This window comes from Calonectris borealis, chromosome 2, assembly GCF_964195595.1.
Source record: "Calonectris borealis chromosome 2, bCalBor7.hap1.2, whole genome shotgun sequence".
In the NCBI taxonomy this organism is placed as follows: Eukaryota; Metazoa; Chordata; class Aves; order Procellariiformes; family Procellariidae; genus Calonectris; species Calonectris borealis.
The window spans coordinates 84,480,373-84,498,502 of NC_134313.1; the positions used below are offsets into that span (position 1 = coordinate 84,480,373).

General features: G+C 40.1%; 1 protein-coding gene across 6 annotated transcripts in view; it reads left to right on the top strand.

The window, feature by feature from the left end:
* BASP1 (brain abundant membrane attached signal protein 1) overlaps window positions 1–18,130 on the top strand; it is a 52,187-nt gene that overhangs the window by 23,165 nt on the left and 10,892 nt on the right. The window contains exon 1 of one of the 6 annotated variants that reach the window (XM_075142490.1): window positions 17,488–17,599. The exons of the other annotated variants lie outside the window; for them this stretch is intronic. The gene's annotated coding sequence lies outside the window, so the exon portion shown is untranslated. Of the gene's footprint in view, window positions 1–17,487; window positions 17,600–18,130 lie in introns of those variants that run through there. 6 annotated transcript variants of the gene reach the window in all.

Sequence of the window (18,130 nt, forward strand, 5' to 3'; positions counted from 1 at the left end):
GTGCTAGTTTTACTGGATGGGTGCAGACCACCTGTTGTTTATACTTGAATCTTCATTACCATCTATGTAAGCTTCATTTTTGACACAGTGATCAGAGGATGACAGTTGCTTACATGAGAAGCTCTGGAAGTATTTATCAAATAATGCTGTGGCACTGAAGTCCTTGCATGTAAAACACCTTCTTTCTCCTAGTGCAGGTGGGCTGGAATAAGTTATTGCATTTCTTATAATAAATGCAGGATGGAAGTCATAAGGTTGACTCTATCTGTGAGGTGTTACTTTCTCTCTTTCTCAGATGGTTGTGCTGAGTCTGTGTTGCTGCAATGAGAGTCCATTGCATTACTGGGCGAAAGCACTGCTTATGCTGAACGCACCAGAATGCAGAATTCAGGTGGGCGAGAGGCCTTCTTCAAGTTATGCCAGGGATCAGAGTGTAAAATTTAAGGAGTAAATTTAATGAAGAACGGAGGAAATGTAATGCTGGATCTGGCATTTTTATTGTGTACACTGGAGTAAAAACCATAACTTAAGACTGGTGCCTCTATGATAGAGTGGCAGTTTATCTTAAGTTCTCTTGAATTTGGAGAATTTCTTTTTGTAAATATATTTTAGATTCACCAAACTAGTATCTTGGAAATGTTGAGTTTTGAGGATACTCACAATTTACGATTCATTCCCTATTGTTCGTCTTCAGACTGCCTTTCTGGCGTTGGACTCCTATTCGCCAAGGTGATTTCCATGTCTCCTTCAGGAAGAAGTAGCAATGGCAATCCTTTCTCCCAGTATGTGTGGGGCAACCCCACAGCAAATTATTTTCCAGCTTTGTACTTAACTTTTACAGGGTTTGTCACAATACTGAAATGGTCCTGTTGATTTGGAGTTCTTGTCATTATCCCTTTGCAATGGCCAGCATGCAGGAAGGAAGCTTAGGTTTCTCTGGAGCCGTGGCTTGTTTTCTGTCTTACAGGGACTCTTCGTTTCAACGTCTTTTCAAGTCAATAGAGCAAGTTAAATCCAGATGAGGGAGGGCCAGTTTCTTACAACGTTTAGTTGTCGGTTTCACAGAATGGGCGCAGCTTGAAGAAGAGGCAGCCTTGGTCCCCCAGGTCATTCATTCCTGCAGAATCTGGTGTAAAAGGTGATGTGTGAACCAGTTTGTGTTTAGGCCTGGGAGTGCTAGAGTACACAAATGCCCTCTGAATCTCTTTTCTCCTTGCTTAGGCTTGTACCAAACATATTTCACACTACTCTGGTATGCAGGTGGAATCTCATATGTTGAAAGATAAAATTTTGATGATCTCCTACTCTTTTTCCTTTTGGCCTCAGAACTGTTACTTGCAGACCAAGGGCAGACATTTCTGTGCAGCCTTTAGGAAGCCTTTCCTGGTTCCGACTGAAATTCCAGTGGTGCCTGTGCCTCTGTTTGTATGGAGAGCTTGTATGGAGCAGCCTATCTCCTTTTCTCTTAATTCACTCAGAGCCTACAATCACCCCAAATTTGTAGATATTGAGGGCTCTAGCAGTGCAACCTGGTAGCTAGCCTTAGATGTTTAAATGAGCTCTGCTGCAGTACTTCAAAGGTATTACAACACCAAGGTTAATGGTGACCTGATGACCTGCCAGACTCTTATTTTGTTAGATTGCCCAGAGCTGATACAGTTTTTTAGATAACAATGAGATTATTTGTAAATTTGCTTTAAATACCTTAATACGCATGAAATATCAACCTGTATGGCTAACCCGTGAAGTTATTTAAATTAGAAAGGTCCAGATTAAAAAAACGTAAGTTCTTTACTGGGCGTTTTTCTGTCTCTCGCTATGTTGCATGAACCCTATCAGCTCTACTTTTCTTCCACTTTTCAGCTAGCTTGTATCTATATTCAGCTCTGTGTTTGAAAACTTGTGAACTTACAGTAGTTTCACTTCCTGCACAAGTTCTGTCGTCCCAGGCTGGTGTGCGGTATGCACGCCTGCCCTGCCGCCACCGTCTTGTGAAACGTTCCCCTCTCAGAAGCTATGCCCCAGGGAGTGGGAAAGTTACCTTGTAATGCCGGGAGGAGGAAAAAAACCCTCAGCCTCATCTCTAAAATGCTCATTTCTCATAACCTGAGTGGTCGTCTTCTCCTCTGAAAAAGGTGAAACCCGAGCTGTGTTTGTATTCTTTTTTCACGGAAAACTGTTGACTAATGACACTTGCTGAAGGAGTAACTGCATACGTGCTACCTGTGCTCTACCTTTCCCAGACAGGAAGAAAATTATCCCGACATTAACTGAATGTCTCTGCAAGCCTTAGCAATTCTGCACTGACAGAAAGATGGGGTCTGGAAAAACAATGCTCTGCAGTATTTACTTGAGCCTTCCTTCTGTCCACACAAACCAAAATTAGCAATGTCAGTGTAGACGTTGGGTAGTTATGCCACACATGGATTTACGAGCTTGCATAAACATCTTGTTATTAAAACTTTAAATATTTACACTGAGATTCTGCTGCCTTCTGGACTCGTGTGAGATTATTTCTGAGCTCTGAGGTTGGAGTTTTTTAATTGAGAATATATTGGGGTTGACTTTTTAACATAAAACTGCTTCAGTGCTTTTCTAATCAATGGTTACAGATTAATTCACGCTATATCAGGGCTTAAGTGTTGCTTAATCCTTTTATAGTTCTAGCAAAGACTGACCATTTGAGTAAGACTATGTAGCTTTGAAAAAAAGCAGTTTTAAATAGGACAGGAAACAAAATTAAGGAGAGCTCAGGGTGCTGACTTTTGCTGGTATCTCCCCGTTTGGATTCTGCAATGATAGGGCATATTTCTGTGTACGGCCCTTAGGAAATCAAGGCTTGTGCTGACTGTTCTTTTAAGGACCCAGTACAAAGCCCCCTAAGTGAGACTCCTATTGTTTTTGGTGAGACCTGAATTGGGGCATTAAAGCAGAAATCATTGCAGTAGGTGAAACTTTAAACTCTCTTCTGTTTAGCTGTGTATACATATAACAAAACATGCCCTTGGCTTGCCAAACATTATCCAGTTGGCAATCACATGGCAAACAATATGCTGAAGATTAAAAGACTCTGTGCTTTAAACAACACTTTCTGTGCTCGATGCAATATTTCCCTTTTCATTATGTAGGGAACTAGCACTGCTAAGCGGAGGCAAATAATTGCCACAAAAATTTGCAGATTTTCTGAGCAGAAGTTTTTCTTCAAAATAGTAGTGGGGTAGAAATGGTGGGTGGTGGGAGATAAGAAACAACCGAGTATACCTGATGGAAGGACTGGCTTATAAATGACTGGGTGCTGCACTTGAATACAGTGGGACCTGGAGGAACTGCAGGCTGCCAAACATCACTCATCGAGTAATGCAGTGACAGGTCTCCTTTCAGCAAAACAGCAATGGCCCCCAGTCAGTGTGGAGAGGGGAATCATGGGATGAGGCAATTTGTGCTAGGGAAGCAAATTATAGCTCCAGTTGTCTGCAGTGGATTTTTTATTTTAATATTTTTAGCATAATTTTAATTAATTCAAAGAACAAGCTAACCCTAATTTTCTCCTCTTTTAGAAGTTTGGAGGGAGGTAATAGAAGGATTAAGTAATGACTTAGGAATTTTACAGTGAACATGGATGTTGGCTCTCTGTTGCTGTAGCTACATCATCCATCTCAACATACAGTAGCTATGGGAACAGAGCTATTGGACCTTGCAAAAGGAATGCAAACATTTCACTGCTGGTTTGCCATTTGTCAGAGTCCTTTTCTCAGAAGTCTTAACATAATTTCCATTCTGGTCTTAGCTCTTTCAAGCCTAAAACTCTAACCGTGGCATCTCCCTCCTACAGAGTCAGTCTCAAGGCAAACAGGTCTCTCTTCTCCATGTTCTTACAAGTCTTTCTATCAGATTCTACTTTGTTGAGATAGTTTTCTTGGAGTTTCTTCCTCCTTGACTGAGCAAGGACACTGAGTAAAATATAGCTGTAGAGAACAGAGGAAACCAAATGGGCACGGAATAGCCTCTCTAGCATCACAAATAGCTTCACTGCTTAGGACACACCTGCAGTTGGGCAGCTTGGTCACAGAATCCCATGGGTGTTGCGAGCCCAAATGCTCTGTATCCTGGATCTCAAGGAATATGGTGGTGGTGAGCAGTTTAAAAATGCTTGACAGAATAGCTTATTAAAATAAATAGTAACTGTGTTTCAGAAAATGTAGCAATCAGCTGCAAGGAATAAGGGGCATTAAGCAGCTGATCCAAGAAACAGCTTTGTAAACAAGGGGTGCTCATACTCAGGAGAACCTATATATGTATATGTACATATATATATTTATATGTATACAAATTCTTAAAAATAATGTAATTTAAATATAGATAAGAATGAAAGTTGTAACTGTTTAGTGCTCCTTTCTACACAGCATCCTGACATATGCTGCAAAATTCCTGTCCTTTCCTGGCTGAAAAATTGGCAAAATTAGGTATATGTATATTAGGCTACTTTACCTGAGCACTATTAAACATTGGTGGCCTTGGGGAGGAACAGAAGTACCATAAATATTGCTCTTTCAGAAAGCAACAGGAAAAGAAATGGGGCAGTTGAAGTAAGATACTTATGTTGATTAAATTAATGTTCACAGCATGACGCTGTCAAAACTTGGCTTAATACACTATAAGCAATTTACCAAAGAGAACTGGTACATTCAAGATAAAGAAGCCACAGTGTCCTGGTTTCTGAGAGCAGAATATAGTTGAGTTTGAGTCTCAAGAACTTGATCCAGGCTTACAATTTTTGGCTTCAAATCAAACCAGTAACATCCTACTTCCTAGGAGATGAACTAAAATAAATCACCCGTGAAGCCTGATTCTGTTTCTTGCTTCTATCTATTCTACTGCAAGTAAGATTTCTTATTAAAATCACCATGGATACATGATCCTTATAATCCTGTGAGTCTTTTTCTGATTGTCTGCTTAGCTGCAGAAAGTTAACTAATGCTGTGCCTAAACTTGGAGAAATTGTTATGTAGGTAAAAATGAGATGAATATCTTCAAAGCTTCAGGTGAGGAAAGGAAAAAGCAAATTCTTCGTGCTTGTTTATAAGATCTCAGTTTATCTGCCAGAGACTGGATAACAAGCTGGCACCAAGGTGGAAGAAGATATTTGGACTGGTGCCATTGTTTTTTATGCTTACAGGGTTGAGGGGGGGGGGTTTGCCTGTGAGCTACGAAACTGCTGCACAGTTTTGCCCTTTTCCACCTATTCCTCCTCCCCTCAGAGTAGTGTGGAAGAGAAATAGCTGTACTGCTTCAAATTAAATTTAATTGCACTGTTCGTTTGTGGAAACATATCTTTTTTTTCACCCAGGCGGTGTCCCGGGTCCTCTCCTGTTGTGGGAAGCGGGAAGGCTGTCTTGCACGCGTTGTACACGTGTGCTGAAGGACAGATTAGACTGCGGGAGATCCAAAGTTCAAACTGTTTGTCAAGATAGAGCTCTTTTATTCCTGGTCACCCCGAATTAAGCAGAGCAGGAACTTGAAACTGAATCTCATGTGTCACAACATGCTGCCTTCTCAGACCCCTTAGCAATGACTAGAGAAATGAGCTGCTGGCCCTCTCCCAAAATCCCAAATCAAAGCGGGCAATTTGAATCGACTGTGGGCATTTTGATCCGGTTCCACCACAGCAGATGCATTCGACAGTCCTTCGCGTCCATCCCAGTGGGGTCTGGGGAGTGTGCTCTGTGCTGCGTGCCTTATTGCAGTAGCAGAGAAATAAAACATGGTGCAGGCAGTTGCTTAGGCATCTTTGGAAAGAGTGGAGTAGCAGTTCAGAAGCAATTGCCCTGACACGGAGCTCTTTCGCAGAGGCCTGTGCATACATCAGCAAAAAAAAAAAAAGCCTTTATTCAACAACCAGTATGATTGCTATGGACCAGTTGGTTATTACTGGTAAAATCAGTACTCTGATTTGTACCAGCATTACCCTGCTGTGAAAATATGAACGTGTAGTCTCTGATTTTCTACCCTGTTGCTTATAGGCACGAATTTGAGTCTCTTAAGCTTGGTAACATTGGGCAACTCAGTCGTCATCAAGAGCATCTCCTGGGCTGTCCACAGCCTGGCTGCTGGACAGGCAGTGATCAGAAAGGAAGGGCAGGGACTGAGGATCCTGGTTTAAGTAACTGGAGCAGTATTTTGTACATCAACGTGCTGCTGTCATTACCTTCTACTGATACGGGCTCTCAGTAACAGGTAGCACAAATGACTCGGGCTGTATGTGTCCTTTCTGGGTTCCTCCTTAGCAGCACAGCTGCGGTGTCATTATGTGCTTCTCAGTGAAAGAGGCTGCATTCAAAATGACTTCTGTTACTGTTCAGTGTGCTGCAGCAAATGCTGCGTAGATCTGTAAATCAAGACATTTGTTCTTCATTTTTAGCGATGCCCTTTCCCTGAACTCGTTTAATGAGACTGAGTTGTAAGATGTTTGTATGTTATCCAGCTGGACTGGGCGCGCGATTCTTGAACTCTGACTCTTACTGCATTCCCATTTTAAAGTGTCCTGTGTCAACAGATAGTGGCAGCTATACTCTTAAGGCAGCCTTATTTCACATAATACCGCTCTTACGTTGTAAGCAGTGTAATAGACAGGAAAAAGCCTGAGACTGGGAGAATTTGGGAATTTCTTTGTTACTGAAGTCCCTGACAGCTGTGTTTCGTAAAAGTGAAGGGGCACTGTAAGTGAAGAGGGAGGGTAATTTATGAAAGGTAGTGTATGAACCAAAATGTGACATACAGCAGAAGGTGACGGCGAAGAACAGAAAACTGTGATTTATTATCCCTGTTTGTCACAGAAGACATGCCCAGAAATCAGTTCCAGCATATAAATGCAGTTTATGTAGTTATAGCAATATAAATGGTTATAAAAGTAGTTATAGACGCATAGATTATTGCCTCTAATTTCAGATATCTGTTAAAATAAAAAAATAAATGTTTATGTTGCTGAATAACCAAACTATTTTCTATCTGCTCTAGATTAAATTCAAGGTGAGAATTTTTTCAACCCGTTTAACAATTTTTATGCCCCTTTTCTGCTGAATATCATGGCAAAGGTAGATTGCTCAGATTCCTAGGTCAGCTATGCATCTCAACCCAACTACACTGAATAGCTGTTTACCAAGAATGAGTTAAGTTACTGCTTTTTTCTGTACACTTTGCTGTCCAATTTCATTTGATATCTTGCTGGGCCTAGTCTTGTGCATTCAGACTGTGCCACTGCCTCAGTGACACCAGGCACTTTGGGCAAGCCTGGTTGTGTCCAAAGAGATGCCGAGCTCCAGTGCTGGAGTTGCTACTGCTGGTCTGAGAGAGCTTTTGTTGTTTGCTGTTTTGCTGTTTTGTCTCGGTGTTTGCTAGGGCTGTACCTTTCTTACGTCTTACACCTGCGTACAACGCCTGGTATAATGGGACGTCATCTGACTGACAGCTGTGGGTGGGGAGGACTTCTTGTTTGCAAGGGCCCCATGGAAAAGGAGGTGAAAGCTGGTCTTGGGGCAGCATATTCTTACTCTTTTTGAACATGAGAAGGATAGATTTCCTATATATCCTTTTATCTAGTTTTCTATCCTCTCTTCTGTCCCTCTCCTCCCCTCCTCTGTGTGTTTTCATCTAGAAACTCCAGCTTCTTTCGTGGGGTCTTTTGTTTCATGCCAGTGCAGAGGAGGCAGGAAGATGATGCTAACTGGTGCCAGGAGAAGGAGAAGGGGGCACTTCCCATGCTAAATGTGCACAGGACAGCTTGCAGCTGAGGTGGTCTGTCATGGTAATAGAGAGCTAACCAGCAATATGGGCCCTACTGACCCTGTATATAAGTTGGTTTGGGTTCTTGGTTAGAACACAGGTTATCTTGCCTTCTTTGTATGATGGCCACGCTGCCCTGCACACTAGAATAATGTACTGGATATTCCTTCAGTGAGGAACATGGTAAAAACACGGAGGAAAGACAGTGGGAGGGAGGTGACCTGCCATGTTCCAGTGTCTGCTGTAGAAGCAGATAAGAGACATCCTTTCTTCAGAAATGTTCTAAAGGTAAAGGGTCGCCCTTTCGTCCTTTTCCCTTCTCTTGCAAACTCTGTTGGACATAAAAGCGGTTTCACTCTAACATTTACACAGATTGACCTCAGAAATAATCAGTGGCATCCCAAAACGACTGCTAATCCTGGGGGCTGCAAAGATGTCTACCATTTGTCAGATACTTACGCAGTATTTGAATAATCAGAAGAGCATAAGGACCAATTTGGTGAACTTTTCCTGGCATTGCTTGTTACACATGTGCTGTTAGACCATGCTCAGTATGGACAATGGCAGTAAGTAACTTCATTTTCTGAATTACAGTAATTCCTTGCACTTCAGTAGCTCATGTTCCAGCTAGGGCTCTTACTTTAAATCTGTGTTTTAACTTTCCTCGGTACCTTCAACTCTCAGATTCTACACATGAGCTTTTCTTGGCAACTATGCTTGTAATGACCAAATTGGTTCTCTAATGCCTTATTATATTTTTTTGAGATCTAAAACACTGCTGTAGAAAAGAATTAAAGCATAGCCTAGAATGAAAGAACCATTTAACATTTTTTATGCCCCTTTTCCACTGAATTTAGTGGCAGATATAAATTGTTCAGATTCCTAGGTCAGCTAGGTACCATGACCCAATGATACCAAATAGTTATTTACAGCTGAGATGCAAAATCCTGCAGCTTCTCAGGCAAAAAAATGGTGGGATTGCTTGCAATTTTTTTTCTTTTTGCATTAAAAGTAGAAAATTTTACATCTTGGGAGGATTTAGGTAGACAGGAATAATAACCCCCATGAACCTATTGTACCAAATTTATGCTAGTATCTTATCAGAAAGTGAGTCGTCTTAGTGCTATAGAAACCTCCCAGCAATATCATGCTCCGAGAACAGAAGTACAGCTTGGGGGTATCCATACAATAATTGTATGGAAGTTCTTCATCTAGATATCGATGTTTCAGGCTGTGACTGGTTGTTCAGCCCTATAAATCTGCACCTAAAAATCTGCATAGCACCCTTGAGTGCTGATGGTCTCTCAAATTTTAGCAAGATCAGCAATGGAGCATGGAGCCTTTCAGAGCTGCAGAATTGCTGATCTTTCCAGGTAGGGTGTTAAATGGAAAATAAACAGCTCTGTGATGCATTCCCATTGCCTGTGGATAACCATCGATTGAAAATGGGCACAGATTGACAGGCTCAATGAAGTCCCCACATCTGAATGGGAATGTAGAGTGACATTTACTCTTTTTTCTTTTTTTTTCTTTTTTCTGTGCCTTTCCAGTACCAAATAAGAAGGGGAAAGGACACCCTTTTCTCAGATCTCATTACCTCTTAACAGACTCCAGACTTTGTTTCCTGGTAAATTTAATTGCAGTCATGGTCTAATGTCTCTCTTTTTAACACAAGAATGTGTACGTGCACAAAGTTGCTCTCCTGTTGCTCCCTTCTCCTGTATATTTATTAACAGAACTGTCAACTGCTTGATAATGTCACATGAGGGAAGATGGGGCTTTAAATTTTCATAGACATTAGTCTGAGGTAGAGTTACAGAGTGCTAATGGAAAGTCAGGCTTTTAATTTCATCCTGCTGTAGTCAAATATTTAATTAATTGTTGCATGTTTTTGCAGCTGAGTACGAAGTCTTTTGTTCCACGTACTTAATCACACGCGCCGAATCTTCATAAGCCCAGTGGTGCATTCTGCTCCACAGCATCGTGCTGAGGTGCTAGTCAAAGGGAGGCTGTAAATCTCAGCGATTTACAGTGGGGAAATGGCATTATACCTTGCAAATGTAAAGAATATGTTTTCAATAACCTTCTAAACAATGTTTTAAAGTCATTAAAGCAGCCTGAGGAGGGTGACGCTCAGTTGAGAAGAGAGTTAATCGCTCTCAATCTGTATAGGCAGGTGGCCATGTACAACTGTAATACTTCTTTTCTCTGGCTATTAGCTTGCAGATATTGATATTCATCCAGGTTTACCATTGATACTAATGTTTTCCAGCTGCTGCTTGCTAGTATGAGCATATTTCTGGTAACTGAGGATCATATTTGAGTAACTGTAGATGTCATACAATTGGGCTGCATATGAAACACATGATTTTTGAAAAAAAAGTGTTGAATGTGGGGTTCAACAAAGTCAACCGGCTTCAGGGCCTCTGGTTCAGTATTCTTTGATCCAGTTTCTAACTTCATTTGCAGCGCTAGCAAACAGTGCTGGAGTCTTTCTGTCTCTTTCTTTCTTGTTTTTTTATTGAAAGAAATTGTACTGGCACATGCTAGAGATGTGATCAAAGATCCCAGCTAAATTTCAGTCTCCTAAATAGAAAACTTATTATTTTAATACTCATTTGAAAGTACTGAATTACAGACAGTCATTGCAGATTAACTTTTGTTTAGCATTTCTAAGCATTACTTTGTAGTTCTTCAAGAGAAACTGCAAAATTATTCTTAATGATGGTGGCATTTTGTAAAGACTGAGTTCTTGCTTTGCACTATTATCTATAGTTATCTTTGAGGGAAAGATCATAAGGAAAAACTGTCAAGAGCACCTAACTGGATTTTGAAAATATAACTCATGAAAATAAAATTTGGAACTTAAAAAAAAGTGAGGAAACTCGCATCTCTTCAGCAATACTGAAATTACACATTGATTTGTATCTGAATTACTGGTATAGCAGATAATATCACCACATTACTCGGAACAAGTTTTAATCTAGCCTGATAGCAAATCGCTATATACCAGTTGTTAAAAATAGGAATGAGATAGGAAAAAAGATGGACAAAAATATCCAGGCAAAACAGTTGAAATGGCTTAACAGGCAGCCAATTTCAAACTCCCATGTTTTCATTTGTGGATTAATTCTGTGCTATAAATAACATAAATAAAATCAAACGATTGTTATAGTGCTCCAGCTGGAAAACCACTCAGAGTACCAAAAATATCAGTTAAGTGCAAATGGCCAAAGGAATTTACGTCAAAACACTCCAGAAGCTCAGTAGATGGAGAGCTAATAGCATAGATCATCTTGCAGTGATGCACTGTAGCTAGCTTGTAGACAACAAAATTGTTCTTGACTTTTTCATTTTAAAGTTAATTTAATTTTTTAGGACAATTTTGGATTCTCCATGTAGGTTTGAAGTGGAAAAATTGTTGGGAGTGCCTCCTTTCTCCACCTGTACTGATTCTGCCTGTCTCCCATCTCTGCACTCCTGACATACCAGTTACCAGAGACTCAGTTCTCTTCTTTCCCATCCACAATTCTTCCGACTTCCCTGTGGCCTTGTTGTATGGTCCTTTATCAGGTTTATTTCAAATGGTGCTAGATGTCTTGACTCCTGAATATGTAAAGTTAACTTGTCAGAACAAAGCACGCTAAGGAGAAACACTCACACAAGGTTTAAAACAAATTTAAAGAACTCTTATGTTTGTTGAATTTATCTGAATACCAGGCTAACAGGTATGAATGACTGAAATAAATAGACATTCATTTTTTTTAATGAATGTTTCAGATACCTTTCTGTCCTTGCAAGAATGCAGTGTTCCCAGCCTTAAGCGTTTAAAATGAATGATGATGAGACAAAAAATGCCTTCTGGGTTTCGGACTATTTCAGGACCTTTCTTGCTAAAGTAAGGATTAGAAATGAAAGTTTAGATTATTTTTGTGATAAATACTAGAGCTGATGCTTTAAAAAAATTCCAAATACTCTGTGGTTATGATAAAATTATGAGCTGACAACTTACAAATATAAGAGTTCATAGAAACTGACTTCATTTGAAACTGAGTGTCATATGGTTATGATCCCATATTATTTAGTTACTTTAACCTCACTTCTTTCTCAGGCTAGGATCTTTACGATTTTTTGGCACACACAACATTTTTCCTGGCTGGCCTCTGACAAATGTGATAATGAAAGTAGTTTTCTTTTAGTTTAAAAGAAAAAAACCCTCTTAATCTTTTTTTCTTCCTCTGTACAGTTATTTGAACTTTTTACATGGAAATTATGCTTATTTTTGAAATTAATCCAAAAACTTTTTTTGCTTTTAAGATAAATTTATTTTCCAACCAGTGACTACAAAATAGGCTGTGAACCTGCTCAACAGAAAGTGATAAAAGATTTTTTCAAAAGCCTCTTGTTTACGTAATTGCCACGATGTAACCTGCATGGAAGTGGAAGTCTCTGCAACAACATGTGTATGCCGTCATCTGCTCATAATAAAAAACCCAATTACATCAAAATGTACATAAAAAAAAAATTACATCAAAGTCAATGGGTACAAAGTTAGAGGTTCACAGATTCAGTCTGTGACTTTGAGCCCGCAGTGCAGTCCTTTGTAGCCGCTTGCCCCTTGGTGCAAGTACTAAGAACTGAGACCTATGCGGCCGTTCTTCATCCCCCTGAAATTATTTACCTGGCTGAATTTGTGCTGCTGATCTTAATTTACTTACCACGGCTTCTGAAACTCCAGAGTACAGACTAGTTTGAGTAGACGGTGTGAATATGCTGCTACTAAGGGGAATTTACCTAAACTTGTTACCCTTCAGATCCCTAATTCCTGCCATTCCTTGCAGATGATCCTTTCGTATCCTGCTCTGTTGAGCATCATCTCCAGCAGCGCCATGTTGCTACGTCTGGTTGATATTTAATCGCACATTAAAGGAAGACACTTCTAATTTTCATGGCTTTCTATGACTGTAATAATGTAGTCGCTACAGCTCAGATCTGTAGGGAGGAAAGGCAGCTTCTGCAGTATGTGACAAATATAACTCAGAATTTTCAAACTCGCGTGATCCTTAAAAAGGTCTTGGAAAGTTAGTGAACCAGTTTAGAGCTTCCTCTTGCACCTGTTCAAATTTGAATAATTACTCCTAAAAGGGATGTTCTTTTAACAAAGACATGCATCTAATTAATAAACATAGAATAAACGTAGCACTGACCATGATGTATCAGTCCAACACCTGAAAACCTAATGAAAGCAGGTTAAAAGGGATTTATCATAGTTTTTCAAGCATTCACAATGTTCTGTTCAAGCAAAGTTACTTTGTTTTCTTACATCTGTCTTTAATAAAGCACTAAGATGGCTGCCAAGCAGTAGCTTCATCTTTATCCAGCTGGATACACCTGAGCTTTCTTAGCTTGAGAAAAAATCCTTCTCATCAAGTGAACCAAAACTGAGTAAAATGTGCATATTTGGAACTATAAATCAAAATGTCCATGTACAGATGTTCTCAGCCGAGAGGCATAAATGGGAAGGAGCTTGGTTCCAGAAGGAGCTTTCCACAATACCTGAAAATTTTCAGAGATGTTTTACAGCTCCATATTACAATGTTAGCACAGTACTGTGAAATCTAGAGGAGTGACTTGCTCATTATGCTATTCTAATATGTGCGATATAATGGTAAGCTTCAGAGACAGTAATTCAGTACCGTGCCAATATGCTGAAAAACAGCCTTCTCTAACAGAGATTTGGGGTGAAGAAGTCATACGGAACGAGCTTGCATTTTAAAACAAGGAAAAATATCTCCAACCCTTTATAGCACCTGTTGGCATCGGGCAGAGCTTTTCTGAGGATGAAAAGTGATATCCCATTCTGCAAATGGGGAAGTTGGGCTGCATATGAGGTGGCCTTCCACGCAACAGCAACTGGAAGAGACTGAGGAGGTTTTGGGCTCTTGCCTCCTCTGACCCCAGACTGCTGTGGACCCCTGAAAACAGGGAGAGAAAGATATTCTCATTATTTTATACTGCGTTATAGTTTTATTGCTGTAATATGTGTCTTCCTTTGGGCTTTGGAAGGGAAGAGCTCGTCTGTCATTTTTACCATGGTACGTACTATGACAGCTCCCAGAAGCTTAATCCAAGGGATATTGTCTCACTGCTCTAGGACGGCATATTTCACCTTGAGAAGACGACTCCTACTCCAAATGAGCATGTTGTGACTTTAGGGATATGAGGTTGGTTCTTTAGACTTGCAGAAAGATGCAGAGCTGGAACAGGCTTCACACGTGAAGCTAAGCGTGAATGGCAGGGTATGACAAAACATAATGGTGTGATGGGAGGTTTGCATTATTTATCTATCCTGAATAAAGAGAATAATTCCTTCCGTATTTTATTTCTGTGTTTGAATGAAGTGGCTCCTGTCAGTTTTTGTCAGAAGTGACATGAGAAAAGTTTGCAGCCACTGGCAACTAGCATAAAAGGACTCCTCTTTTTAGCCACATATATTCACACAGAGTAGACTTTGAAAAGAAACCATTCTTTAATCATTCCTTCACAAAAGCTAATAAATACTTAAATAGAAGACTTGCCCTTTTATAGTGAAGAATTGCTGAGCTGAAAGTGGGCAGTGAAATTGGCCATTTATGGAAAAAAGTTTTTTATTCTCTTTTATGTATAAATCATAGAATAAGCTTAACTGTGGTATTGCTTACCAGTTACCTGTGATTAAAAATAGAAGAAATACAAGAGAGTAAGAGATTGTGGTAGGTAAGAGACTTAAATGAAGATTTGGGGTTGCAAATACTCTTAAAATAGTTACGTGTTTCTTGAGACATATTTCTTGATACTGGCTCACTTAGCATTTTCTGAAATAGCATGAGACCTTTGAAAGTAATATTTCCAAATATGGCTATGAGACTTTTATGCACTTGAATCATATTTAGATTCAAGATTGTTTGGGATGTGTGAATTTAGTGCTCAAATTGTGCATGTGGGGGGATTACCCAGAAAACTGCAGTGAGCAGAACTGTGTATATGATTTCTACAGAGCTGAATGCCTCTTGGCTTGCGACAGCCAACATCTTAAAATTTATGAAGCACAGCTCCCTCTCCCCACCCTCCAAGCAAATGAATTGCCAAACCCTGGGAGCCAGAGCTGAGGCAGCAGGGCAGAGGCACTCACTCGGTTCCCATTCCTCGACGAGATCTCGTAGGGGAATGCAGGGGCTCCATCCCACCAGCTAACCTACTAGTGCAGGAAGGAAAAAAACCAAATTGAAGTGCTGCTCAGTCTGACCATTGCTAGCTCACCAGCCAGGAGAACTGATTACAAAAAAACCTCTGGAAAAGCCAGTTATTGTCGGGAGTCTTGGCAGCTGTATTCTGTTAATGGCATTAGAATGAATTTCTCTTCTCTTGCTCCTTTTAAAAGGCATGGATGGATTCCACGTATGTGCTAATATGGGGGACAGCAAAATGGGACTTCAGTGCTGGTTGGAAACACGGGCTGCTACTGAAACATATTGGTGATGAAAGAGCTAACAGAAACTTTCTAGTGGTATTTTTCTTTTTATTTATGGATCTGTCTTGAAAAATGAAAATCAATTTTCCATACTTCTCAAGTCTCCATTACTTTGATAGGCTTCCCTCATTTTAATGCTGAAATAGCTGTTATACTTTATATTGATGTCTGCCTGCCTTCTTTGGTTAGAATAAATAAGTTTTCAAATAGCCATGGACCAAAAGCTCTTTAAACTGAAGGAGTGACTCTAAGAGTTCTCTATAAATAGTTTTCTCTACAGCATGTGGGCCTTGGAAAGTTAGCTCTTTTCTGTCATATGGTCTGAGTTGACCAAAATTGCAAATTGGCATACATACAGCCTTGATGGAGGGCTGTCTACATCAAGAGAAACATAATCTAAGGCAATTGATAGGCATTCTGAACTGCAGAAGTTGAATTGTAGCCATACTAGGTATTAATTACATTTGTTGACACAAAATGCAAGTCAGTGCTCGGGTGAGGGGGAGAGAAAGGGAGTACATCCAACTCCACAGCTATCCCTGCAAAGTTATTTTTCATTTGCTTTCATTTTGTGAGTTTAAATTTGATAGCTCTAAGATGGACAGATTTCCTACTGATACTGAAATGGAAAAGAAAAACAAGCTATTTTATTGAAAGGAGATATGCACCTGATCACCTTTCCCGATATCTAGTTTTCATTTCATTCCTTCGGCATTGTTTGTTCTTTTCCTTTTTGGGTAGCTGCTAGCTTCGAATGGTTCTGGCTGAGTAATTATTAAATCGGATTTATGCCTTGCTTGGTTTGAACATAAATCTCTCAGTGCAATTCATGGATTGCACTAGCTGCTATCTTTAAATCTTGCCAAATGGACTTGTTAGCCTCCAGTCTTGTGTAACCTTCCCTCTAGCAGAGCCGATCAGCCACCCCAGTATAACCCGAACCAAAACCAAGGGAAAGAAAAGAGAAAGTGCGGTCAGCGAAGATGTCAGAAAGAAACTTAGGCAAGCAATCTAGGTCTGGGAGTCTTGAATCCAAGGTGACATATCTCACAGCTGAACACATGACATGGTACGGCTTTGCCTCAGCCTGGCAAAGCTCCTACTTTGGGATTATTAGAAACACTTCAGATTTGCAAAGCCGATTTCTCACAGCAAACCATTATCATGTTGGGACACAACACAAATGGAGATTGGGTTTATTCTGCAGCCTCCTCTGTCAGCTTGCACCACTGACACCAAAAAGCAAACTCTGCCTCTTTCCTCTCAACCATCTATGGCACTCTGAATTCGTATAGCTTATTACCAAAATGTGGCACTGAAGGAGTGTAATAGGCTCCGCATGACAACATTTGTTGATGCATACCTTCGGTTCTTCGTCTGGGTCAAGAAACTGACCATCACAGCTCTCATTTCTCAAGTTTTGGAGAATATTGCCGGTCTTAATAAAAGATTGCCTAAGACATCCTGGTATTTAGCAGCCATTAGAGGAGTGTAAATGAGTAGTGGTGAAAAAGATGGAGAGAGATATTTGTAAGACACAAATAGAAATCAGATGCTTAATGCTTTTTGCTTGCCAGTGATTGTTGTGTACCGGTTCCATGTAATTTTGATAATCCTCCCCCAGTGGCTAAAGTGAAACCGGTAAGCCTGGTAGTTTGAATGTAATGCTTTGTTTAAAAAATGGAGGGGGGGGGAGGGGAAAAAAGTCAAAATCCAGAATAAACATGCGTTCTAAATAAGATCAAAAAAGAAAGTCTGGAACATGAGATTTTCTTTTGTGTTAAATGTATGCTGTTTTAAAAACCCACATATTGTGCTAGTGTGAGAACCAGGAAGTGAGAATGACCCAAATGACAAACTTAACATAATAGACCAAGCTACAGCCTGGTAAAAAATCTAAATGGCACAAACGAGTGTCCAGGAACATGAATGCAAAAAGTTTTCCAAGATGTTGAGCATTCAGGCTTGCATTTCTCTCATTTCTTTTGAGCATGTCTTTACTACAAGACATTATTACAACAGAGTTGTGAGAAGCTGAGAGCTGATAAGGTGCTGACACAGATACTGTGGTCACGAGGAGGAGTTTTTTCTCAACAACATGAAAAATACTTGTAATTCAGCCCAAAGTCTTGCAGGGTTTAATTATAGGTAGTTTTGATGTTACGCAAAACATGACTTGACTTGTATACATTGACTTCAGTACAGAATTTTTCGTTTAAAATGAAACTTCGTATGCAAGACTAAAAGTCAAGAGGTGTTATTCCAAGGAGAAATGCAGCCGCTCCTCGGGAAGTCGGTGTAAAATACCCTGTAAGTGCTGCTGAGGTGGTAAGTAGGTTTTGTATTGACTGCTTGAAGGATGTTAAATTCCACCAGAGGCATGATGTGTAATACTTTCCTAAAGACGTAAGTGTACTCAGCTTTCTAATGCAATGTTAAACTTGCAGGTATTTTCAGAATAACGTTCCAATTACTAATTTAACTGTCATTAGCAGTTGTGTATTAACTGGAGGATGAAATTGGCTTAATCCCGTGATTCTTGCATATACCTTCATTTCTGAGGAATGCCGTTGCGGTGTTCAGGGCTGAGGTTATCGGGAAGGTGGGCACATCACCCGTAACTGAAGCAGCTGCATGTTCTGTGATGGAGATTTGGGAGAAGAGAACTGTGGGTGTTTTTTTTTAAATCAGCCAACCTCTTCCAATGTCTAAACCTGAAGCTGTGGTACCTCCTGGAGCATCAAGTGGATCTGCAATCATTTTCTTTTGAAGAAAAATAGAGAAAAGCTATTGCTGCAGTTTAATATAGAGCTGAAACAGATAGAAGCAGATAGAGAATGT